This window comes from Myotis myotis, unplaced genomic scaffold (assembly GCF_014108235.1).
Source record: "Myotis myotis isolate mMyoMyo1 unplaced genomic scaffold, mMyoMyo1.p scaffold_m19_p_5, whole genome shotgun sequence".
Lineage (NCBI taxonomy): Eukaryota > Metazoa > Chordata > Mammalia > Chiroptera > Vespertilionidae > Myotis > Myotis myotis.
The window spans coordinates 88,057,094-88,068,602 of NW_023416357.1; the positions used below are offsets into that span (position 1 = coordinate 88,057,094).

The 11,509-nt window shown below is 44.4% G+C and overlaps 1 protein-coding gene across 7 annotated transcripts in view; it reads right to left on the reverse strand.

The window, feature by feature from the left end:
* The window catches only part of RABGEF1 (RAB guanine nucleotide exchange factor 1), a 67,444-nt gene extending 59,701 nt beyond the window's left edge, over nucleotides 1-7,743 (reverse strand). For 2 of the 7 annotated variants that reach the window (XM_036309270.1, XM_036309277.1), the window contains exon 1: nucleotides 7,654-7,670. The gene's annotated coding sequence lies outside the window, so the exon portion shown is untranslated. Of the gene's footprint in view, nucleotides 1-7,653 lie in introns of all 7 variants that reach the window. The other 5 variants (XM_036309276.1, XM_036309278.1, XM_036309271.1 and 2 more) reach the window with 3 other exon arrangements.
* Nucleotides 7,744-11,509: the final 3,766 nt, after the last annotated feature.

Consider the following 11,509-nt stretch of genomic DNA (forward strand, 5'->3'; position numbering starts at 1 on the left):
AGCTCAACCACGGAGCCATGCTGGCTAGGCGAGAAACACTGATATGAGAGACACATTGATTGGTTGCCATCCACATGCCCCCTCCCCCGCACCAGGGCCAGAGATTGAGTCTACAACCAAGGGACATACCCTTGACCAGAATCAAACCGAGGACCTTTCATTCCACGGGCCGATACTCCATTCACTGAGCCAAACCAGCTAGGACTTGTTTTCATATTTTTTAATTTGCATCTTCTTATAATATCCTATTCAAAACTTTGGTCACTAGCCCAATTTTTTTTTTCAGGAACACATTTAAGAAACAATGTCAAAAGCTCTATGGAAATGCAATTAAGGAACCGCTATGTTACATAACTATATTTAGGCAAGGACAGTTCCACCCATTGTTTACTGATTAAGGATGCATAAGGGTGTTCTCTACTCTGTAGGAACTGTAATACTTCAAAATAAAGTGATCTGGGATTACATGGAATAGTCTCATATAAAATCTCACAATAAATAATGGTTTACTTATCTGTACAACTCTAATACAATAGAATTCATAATAAAACACAAAGATAACTTAAAATTCATATCAAATCATAGCAGTGAGATCACCAGCTAAAATTTTACTCTAATCTATAAATACAAACCTCTTTTTACAGAATGGCACACTATCATTGTGGTTCTCCTCGTGGGACAAATTTATAGCAAATAGAAAGAAAAAATATATGCATTTTAGATGCAAACAAGTACATAAATATTCCCACTTCTCCAGTCCTGATGGATGCCTAGAAGGTACATTTTTTTTCTTCATCTTTACAAACCATGGCCAAATGCCCTGAACTTGTAGCTCCCAGCCCATTTTCTGGATGGGAAGATCCAGAACCATTCAAGGCCCTTTTGTAATGGTGGGTTCTGACACTTGCCAATGTGTTTACTTCTATTTACCGTATGGGTCCACCCCATGGTGTAGGCCCAGGCTAGTCCACCTCAGGGAGTAAAGTCATAGATAGGCGCAGACCATTGAGTCAGTCAGACTGCCTGAGTTTAAATATCTATCATCTCTTGTATGACCTTGAACAAATTACTGCTATGAATCATATTTGTTTATATTTTTCTTTTAAGAAGGAAGGAGGGGAGAGGAGCAAGATAATGCATGTAAAGAGTTTATTATTAGCATGGTACTGGGCTCATGCTAGCATGGGATAAATTTGAACTATTATTACTGAAAAGAGCAACTTTTTAGCTGATGTAAAATACAGATATATTAATCTACTGGACACTCCATCTATGATGAATGGATCTGTTTCCTTCTTAAAAATAAATTATATGCCAGGACTTTTCTTTTTTTTTTTTTTTAAATATATTTTATTGACTTTTTTTTTTTTTTACAGAGAGGAAGGGAGAGGGATAGAGAGTTAGAAACATCGGTGAGAGAGAAACATCGATCAGCTGCCTCCTGCACACTCCCTATTAGGGATGTGCCTGCAACCAAGGTACATGCCCTTGACTGGAATCGAACCTGGGACCCTTCAGTCCGCAGTCCGACGCTCTAGCCACTGAGCCAAACCGGTTAGGGCTACCAGGACTTTTCAAGTCAATGCTGTCTGTGCCAGAGCTAACACCCCAAACCTACTTCCAGAAATGAACCTTGGGTCTGCTGTATGGGATTCCCCTCAGCCCATCTGTGTGTGGAGGTTAAGCAATTTTCATTTCAATATCTGTCCTTGTCAGACTCCTCCATTTTCATACCGCCCATGATAAAGCATGCCTGCTAAAAATATGGCTCTGTGATTAACCAACAGCATAAAACATAGATGTATTAAAAAAACTTGTCAGGAAGCACAAACTCTAACCCCACTGCTGATAAATTCTTAACAAAAGCTCCATTGAGAAACAAGATATTTATGGAAGGTAGCCTGAGGAATGTTTGATCCCCATCTACTTATCTAGATAATCTAAAATAGGTTCTTAAATTAAATCAGTCTAGAGATATAAGTACTTAGATCACATTATTTTGCCAGCTCTAAAACTGCTTTTACTGAAACGTGTTTTGAGGTTATGTCATCAACCTACACAAGGAAACATGAGGAATTTTACTAAAAAACAAAGTAATAAAAAAAATATTTAATTAAAAAATAAAAAACAAACTAAAACACAGCATAGTCCTTTGAGATGCATGCTGTATTTAGCTTAGGATGTAGTTGAAATTCTCAATAGGAGCCTTTGGGAATGCTAAGGAAGAAATTGGTTTTTTTCCTCTTATGGTCACTGAACCATAACTGATTATGCAGGGTCAGGCAAACGTAGGTTTACAGTTGTCTGTATGAAAAATAATATGTAACAATACACAAATAAACTGTGTTTTGCTTACTTACAATTGTAAACCTACTTTTGCTCCACCCTGTATTTCTCTTTGAACTGTCTACTAAAAAGCAGCATTAAATTTGTGATCCTCTAACAAATACTTATGAGTTTAGGTCATATAGTTTGTGTTCAGATCTTATTCCTGTTTCCATCTTAAGTTTTTTCCCTTAGTCCTGATTTCATAACCCCTGATTTTTGTATGTTACCAACAATATGTTGTATGTATCTTTATAAGTCATTATGAATCCATTCTGGAATAAGATGGGAGATAAGTAAATATGCTCCACTTAAAAAACAATAAAATATTCTCTTCCATTAGCAAACACTGTATAAATTCAATTTCTAAAGGCATTACCTTTTTTGTGCTCCAAAAGAAAAAAAAATGTTTTAGCAAATATTATATCTAAAATTAGGAAATTCTAACAAGGGAGGAAATACAAAAATAAAACACTTTCATTATGTATGTATTTTTTTCTTTGGGGCACACAAAAAATTATAAATATATCCCTGTGTAAAAATCCCCCAAGGTCATTTTTGTACTTTAAAAATACAGAACAAATTGCCCAGCCAGCGTGGCTCAGTGGTTGAGCACCAACCTATGAACTAGGAGGTCACAGTTTGATTCCTAGTCAAGGCATATGCCCGGGTCCCATGCTCGATCATTCATGTTTCTACCTCTCCCTCTCTCCCTTCCTCAAATACAGACCAAATCCCCATAAATGTAATTACAACTGAGTATTTATTCTGAATGGGAACTGACTAGACTTGCTTAAGAAATGATTCACAAGATTTTTGTTATAACTCTTGAGTTGCCCTGTGCCTAGCATAGAGGATGCTGCCAACCATTCCTTAATGTGAGACAGCACAGAATTTAGAGGCCTAAAGGCTCTGGCTAAGTGCCTGCTTCAGAGATGTCAGCAATCTCCTTGCTGTCATTTAAGGAAAATAAAAAAACTTAAGACTTTCTTAATGTGGCCCTGGCTGGTGGGGCTTAACGGTAAAGCATTGGCCTCAAAGAATCATGGGTTCAAATTCCCGGTCAAGGGCACATACCTGGGTTGCAGGTTCCCTCCCTGTTCCCAGTCAGGGTATGTGGGAGGCAATCAATTAATGTATCTCTCTTACATGAATGTTTCTCTCTCTCTCTCTCTCTCTCTCTCTCTCTCTCTCTCTCTCTCTCTCCCTTTTTCTTCCCCTTCTTCTCTTCCACTCTCTCTAAAAATCAATAGGAAATATAAGCTCAGATGAGAATCAACAACAAAAAGACTCTCTTAGTGTGTAAAAATTTCCCCACTCATGAACTCATACTTGTCATTCTGATAACTTCTGACTCACATATATATCTAATTAATTGATTATAATTACAGTTCTCCGGCTACCAGAAACATGAAAAAATTGTTCTATACAATAAAAATTACAGAGTATTTATTCTGAATGGGAACTGACTAGACTGGCTAGTCAGCAACTTTCTATCCCAACAACAACTTCATCAAAAACAGGAATCTCACTAAGTAATTTGAAAGCAGCATCATAAATGCAGCCTTTTCTGAAAGCATTTTAGCCTTACTTAAATATCAGATAAAATATGAGTTACATAATATTGAGTAGGATAAAAATAAGGCAATTGTTGTTTATCCTGTTTTTTTTTTTCATTAATAGTCTAGCTTATATCAAGATATTTCAGTCATATGAAACAACATAATCCTATACAATAGAGGTAATATGCAAATTAACCCTCACAAGATGGCTGCCTACGACCAGGCCGGCAGGGGGGCATTAGTGAGGGACAACCAAACAACTGAACAAGCAGGCTGCGTGGAGTGACCAGGCCGGCAGGGGGGTTAGTGAGGGATGACCAAACGACTGAACAGCAGGCTGCGTGGGGTGACCAGGCTGGCAGGGGGGCCATGAGGGGTGACCAGGCAGGCCGGCAGGGGGGGACATTTGGGGGCAACCAGACCAGCAGGGGGAGCAGTAAGAGGCAACCAGGCTGGTGGGGATGGGGGGGCAGTGAGGGGTGATCAGGCCGGCGGGGGAGGGGGGGCAGTTAAGGGCGACCAGGGAGGCAGGCAAGTGATTAGGAGCCAGGGGTCCAGGATTGTGAGAGGGATGTTCGACTGCCGGTTTGGGCCCAATCCCTGGGATCGGGCCTAAACCGGCAGTCGGACATCCCTCAAGGGGTCCTGGATTGGAGACGGTGCAGGCTGGGCTGAGGGGTTCACACCTTCCCCCCCCATGCATGAATTTCATGCACGGGGCCTCTAGTGTCCCTATCATGCTTTATGAAAGAAATGAGCATTTAATAAGACTTTTAAAATGTTTGACCTCTACTGTGAAACTTATTTTTACTGTAATGACTTTATTTATGGGTTAAGAATCTACTTAATAGCATTTCTATTCTGAGTCACAGAATAGACAGGTGTTATTATTACACAGGCATTGCCTACATTTTAGGAATGGGTAATCTCTGCCAGCGATGTTTACTTTGCAACCAATAAAAACACACATGCCAAAAATTAAACTCACACTGTCACGACTGAAATGCTATGTCTCTAGCCAAAGACTGACACAGTAAATCAAATAGGATCTTAGTTCTTCTGTATGTAGATATTAAAGTAAGTTAAGTACTAGAACAGTAGTTCTCAACCTTCTGGCCCTTTAAATACAGTTCCTCATGTTGTGACCCAACCATAAAATTATTTTCGTTGCTACTTCATAACTGTAATGTTGCTACTGTTATGAATCGTAATGTAAATATCTGATATGCAGGATGGTCTTAGGCAACCCCTGTGAAAGGGTCGTTCGACCGCCAAAGGGGTTGTGACCCACAGGTTGAGAACCGCTGTACTAGAAGAACCATTTTTTAAAAAATATAGTACTGACTTAATTTTTGTCATTGAAAAATATCAAAAGCAATGAATTCTCATCAAGTTATCACATAGTCATGTAGCATTTGTGAATGCCCAACTTGGATTAGAATACTAACAGGTAAAAGCAGAATTCCTGTTTATAGAAGTTTAAAATTAACAGGGTCAGTCACTCATACACACAGAAACAATCCTATCTAATGAAGGGGGAATATGCTAATTGACCCTCATGCCATTGCAAAGATGGTGGCACCCACAGCCAATAAGGAGGGAATATGCTAACTGACTGACCCACCCTCAAAGAAGGCGGCGCCCACAGCCAATAAGGAGGAAATATGCTAATTGACTGATTCCCCTCAAAGAAGGCGGAGCCCACAACTACAAGATGGCGGCACCCAGTCCCCTCAGCCCTGCTGGGGCAGCAGGCACGTGGCTTGCCGAGCACCTGCCTCCAGAGTCCCCCAGTCCCCTCAACCCCCCAGCCACCCAGGGCTGGCCCAAGGCACAGGAAAGCCTTGGATGGCAGCTGCCTAGCCGCCCAGGGCTGCCCGAGGCGCAGGTAACCAGGGCCGTCCAAGGCTTGTGCTGCCGGCAGTGGCAGCAGCAGAAGTGTGATGGGGCGTCACCTTCCCCTGATCCCTGGATCGCCTCCCGCCCTTGAGGGCTCCCGGACTGTGAGAGGGGGCAGGCCGGGCTGAGGGACGCCCCCTCCAGTGCATGAATTTTCATGCACCAGGCCTCTAGTTAGTAAATAAATATACAATGCAAACATTTAATGAGCAGAAAAGATAGCACATAAGCAAACACTATTGGGCACAATCCTCATCAACCATATAGCAGCCTGTGTGTTAAGATCTACATAAAACTCCTTTTTAACCTCACTATAATCCTCCCTAAATCCCTTCCCTGGTTCTGTCATCATCAGATAAAAGACCACGTTCCAACATCTCTGTCCCTTTCTGCCCTGAACTTTTTTACTTTTCAAAAACCACCTCCAAGTAGTCATTGGCCTCTTCTCCATTAGTCGCTCCACCCCCACATTTCCACCTACTCCTAAAATTCCCACACCACTTTGTCAGTCCGAATGTTACTCATTCTTCATGGTACTCCCGGAAAGGTATCCCTGATACTGTTCTCCACCCTCCACATCTGCAGTCTCTCGCGATGAGGGGAGCCACTTAGGGTGCTCTATCTAAACTCACACTGCTTATCACCTTGTATTCAAAGTATCTTTTCTCTCTCTCTCTCTCTTCCCCTTCCTCCCTCCCTCCTAAACTGGCTAAGTTCTAGAGAGAAGAAACATCATTGTTTCCAAGGTCAGTAAAAATCCTGAACACTTATTATTCTGTATAAGAACCAGTAACTTAATTAACGTTATACAATCAGATCTTGTACCTCTGCAAGCTTTCTTGATACAACTAGTTTAATTAATAGACTTTAAGCAGTTTTAGGTTTACAGAAAAGCAGTGCAATTATTTATTTTAATCTCAAAATCCAAAACAACTCTTCAGCTCCAAAGAAGGAAGGAGAGAAAAGAAAAGAAAAGAAAAGAAAAGAAAAGAAAAGAAAAGAAAAGAAAAGAGAAGGGAAGAAAAGACAAGACAAGACAACTTCCCAGGTGATGCTGTAAACTCGTACTGGCAAATCCCCACATCTAATCTCCAGGACAAGAGCCCACCACCGCCCATGACACATTTCCCGACCGCCGGCCTGGTCATCAGCCGGAGGCACCACCCGCGGTCTGTGACCTACACTCCAGAGCGGCGGGTGCCTCCCTCTCTACTAAACTTCCGTAATGGGCATCACCCTGCTCGCCCCCAGGACGGCGTGGGAGCAGGGACTCAACCGCCGGGCCAAGTCAGGACCAGTCTTCAAGGCTCCGCGCCACCGGCGTCAGCGCCCTCCCGGCCCCGGGACGTGTCCCTCCCCACGAACGACGCGGGTCCGGGAAGCCCGGCTCCCTGCCAAGGCCAGCCTGCGAGGTGGGGCCGCGCTCTCAATCCAGAAAAGTGCCCGAGGGCCCCAGGACAGGACCCGGCGGGCCGCCACGACAGGTGTCCCCCTGGACTCCGCGGACCGGACAGTGAGGAGGGCGCCGGCCAGAGGGAAGCCGTCCCGCCGGGGGATGGCCGGTGGCAGCAGGCGGCCAGGAAATAAGCGTCTGCCCGGCGGAGCTGAGCTGGGCTGGGCCGTGGAGAACTTGGCGACCGGAGCCTGACACGGGCAGACCGAGCACCGAGAGGATTCAGGGGGACGGCCAGGGCCGCGCTGCCGGCGCCCGCGTTGGGACGGAGGAGGACAGGAGGCTCCGAACCGGCCCCGGCCGAGGGGACCGCACAGACCAACGACCCAGCAGCTCCAGCCCGGACGGCGCGCCACCCCGCTGCCCGGAGCGGAGAGCAGCGCTGTCCTCGGCCGCCTCCCGTCAGCTCCGTACCTCGTTGGCGGATCCACCGGCGTCGAGACCGCCGCTCGCCCCGCGTCGCTCGAGTGGGTCCCGGCCCCGCCAGTCCACAACCCGCCCTCACACCGGCCCACCCTCCCTCAGGCCCCGCCCCCGGCGCCGCGAGCGCGCGTCACGCACGCACAGACGTCACTTCCGGGGCCCAGGACTCGAGGTGGGAGGATGCTCCTGCGAGTTCCCCTGGGATCTGCGCTGGGTGGGGCGAGGCCAGGTGGGGCGAGGCCAGGCCGGGCGTAAGTGACATCCTGGCTGTACCCAGCAAGCCGGGGGGCATCCAGGGGGCGGCGGCCTGGAGCGTTCGGGAGCCGGCGGAGAAGCCGGCGTTACTGTCTTTTCCTCCGTCCTTGCTTTTGGGATCCGACTCGCAATAGCGTGAGGGCGACTGACTTTTGGGTGCTGTCCGGCCCCGGGCGTGGAATAGGAGGCAGGAGAGGAGGCATTGGATCAGAAGACTGCTGCCAACCCGTAGGCTATGAGGCCGCCTGAAAAACGAATGAGCCCCATCCCTTCACGGACCTTAGGATTTTAAAAGTTTCTCAAAGAGATTGGTTGATCCAGGAGCCGTTTTTAAATACCTGAGCATAAGTGAAATTAAAAGTTAAATAAGTTATCCGGTATCACACAGTATTAACGGTCGAGTCATAGATGGATTCCAGTTCTTGTGATTCCCATTTCAGGAATGTTGTGTTACAGTTGATCTTAGCTGAAAAGGCCAGAAGCGATAGGAATGTCAAAAAAAAAAAAAAAAAATTCAAGCCGTGACAGGGTGGCTCCGTTGATTGGAGCATCCTCCCTTTCACCAAAAGATGACCGGTTCGATTTCTGGTCAGGGTACATACCTAGGTTGTGGGTTTGATAGTCAGGGAGCATATGAGAGGCAATAGATGGATGTTTCTCTCGCTCTCCCTAGAAATCAATGAAAGCATACCCTGGGGTGAGGGTTAAAAAAAATTCTGGAGATCTACTTGGCTTTATTGTCATTCATGAATAGGGCAGCATCCCATCTAGTGACTAGAAGGGCGCTTTGAGGGGTTGTAGAAAATGAAAGGATTTTATAAGAAGGGTGGAGCAAGGGAGCTATTAACAAAAGAAAGGATTATTTTTGCACCTGGACATCTTTTCTTTGGGGGAAGAGAATGGGAAGGGTTTTTGTTTGTTTTATTTTTAAATATATTTTTATTGATATCAGAGACGGAGAGATAGAAACATCAATGATGGGAGAGAGTCATTGATTGGCTGCCTCCTGCACACTCCCTACTGGGGATTGAGCCTGCAACCCCAGCATGTGCCCTTCTCCAGAATCTTACCCGGGACCCTTCAGTGTGCAGGCCAACGCTCTATGCACTGAGCCAAACCAGCTAGGGCAGGAAGAGTTTTTATCTTTAAGATTGCTTCTTCTTTCTATGAGGGATGGAGAGATTGATTACCTTGTGACAGATTACCTTACTGGTGCTTGACCAGGAAATTCCAGACTGGTTATTAAGATTATGTTTCTGGGAGAGGTTGAAACTGCAATTACATTATGGGCTTTCAGCACAAGTGACGTTATATTGGGTCTGGTTTTCTCTTTAACAGTTGGAAACAGCAGCTGCCTCTATCCTGTGTTACATGAACTCAGAGTCTGGAGGCTTTGCCTAGAAATAAATATTTATTCAAGGGTCTTAGGGCTTGCAAATGGAAAACACAGGAAGGCAATACCCAGTGTTTTGCAGAGGAAAGAAAAACTAAGAGTTCTTGTAACAAAAAGTACATTAATGAGAAGTGTTGTAGGCAGCTAGACAGACATGAGCAGAGCAAGCATGATGGGCCAGGTACAGAAGGTCACCAGGTGGAAAGTCCCAGGTGCCCAACAGAAGGACAATCGTAGGGTGGGCCCTGGTCCCCAGGGTGACTTTTCCTCCCCTAGCATATTGCAGGTCACGAGGTTTGGACCCCTTGACCTTTCCTCCCTAGAGATAACATCTAGACCTCAAGTTGTATTTTAGCTCCAGACCCAGATAAGCAACAAAACTAGCCATGGCTGACGTCAGGACCAGCTGCAGGGAATAATGACCTCCTACCCTGGTGCCTACCAATCAATCAGGGAGACCACAACCCTGAAAGGACATACCTGGAAAACGGCTGAATATTCTATGAGATCTTCCCCTGGGACCTCCCCTAAAATCTCCACTCAAAAAAACCCACAGGACAGAAGACCCAGTGCACTCTCTCCCCCTCCCGGGAGCACGCTTATGCCTTCCCCTTTCTCCACTTCCCCCTCCCTCCCCTCCAGGCCCCAGGCACGTTACCAATTGCTTCCTCACTCCCAAGCTCCTAGGGCCCTTTACCTCCAGAAGTTTGCTAAGCCCATTTTTTCTAGGAATTACTTTTTCCACCTCTGTAATTTACCCTATAAATGTTCTCTTACAGTTTGGGTCTTGCTCTGAATTCTTTCCTAGCCAGAACCCAAGTACTGAGGTTGTTGAACCCTGGTTTGGTCTGACCCCACCAGTCAGACAATTGTTGCCATTCCTGCCCCCACCTACAACAGAAGCATTCTTAGCCTCTGGATTGGTCTGAAACGGAAATCCTCTAGATGACAGGTAGTCTGGATACCTGAATATTATTTCCTTATTCCGGGGGTAATCAGGTTTATCTCAAAGTTTGATGTATATCGAGGCATTGATTGGAAAGCTCAAAAGTTAAAGTTCCCAGGCTAGTTATGATGTGGGGGGGGAACCAAACCAGGTCTTTATCACAGAACAAGGGGGAATTCAAGAGCATGAAAGATTTAGCAACGCACGGTAAATTAATTAAAGCCATAGTATGCACCCAAGAAATGAGAGTGGGTGACCTCGGAGAATGAGGTGCTGATGGGGTCTAGGTGGAAGGTTTTTATTAAATGTGGTTAAGAGGGGTAGCAGTGTGGCCCAGCCTGCATGGCTCACTGGATGAGCGTTTACCTTTGAGCCAGGAGGTCATGGTTCAATTCTCTCTCTCCTCTCTCCCTAAAATATCAATTAAAAAACTTTTTTAAAAGAAATGTTTGGTAGTTTTTAGTGTACAAATATTTCATCTTATATTAGTTCCTAAGTATTCTTTTTAATGCTATTGTAAGTGGAATTATTTTTTAAGTTTCCTTTTCAGATTGTTCATTGTTCATGTATAGAAACGCAACTAATTTTTGTGTGTTGCTTCATATCTTGCTACTTTGCTGCATTTATTAGTTCTAACAGGTTATTTTGTATATGTAGAATCCTAGGGTTTTCTACATATATCATATTATCTTCAAAGAGAGATAATTTCATTCCTTTCTAATTTGGATGCCTTTTATTTTTATTTTTTTTTCTTGCTTGGTTGCTCTGGCTAGGACTTCCAGTACTGTGTTGAATAGAATTGGCATAAATGGGCATCCTTGTCTTGTTCCTGATCATAATGGAAAAGCTTTCAATCTTTCACCACTGAGTATAATGTTAGCTGTGGGTTTTTCATATGTTTTTCTTATATTGAGATTGTTTCCCTCTGTTCCTAGTTTGTTGAGTGTTTTTACCATGAAAGGGCATTAAATTGTGTCACAATTTTTTTTTCTGTATTAACTGAAGAGATCAGGTAGTTTCCCCCCTTTATTTTTCTAATATAGTGCATAACATTGATACATTTTCATATGTTGAGCCATCCTTGTATTCCAGGAATATTCCCATATGGCCACAGTATATAATCCTTTTAATATGTTGCTAAATTCAGTATAGTATTTTGTTCAGTTTTTTTCTGGCATAGTTCATGCGGAATATTGGTCTGTAACTTTGTTTTCTTGTAGGTCTTTGCTTGGCTCAGTTATCAGGGAAATGCT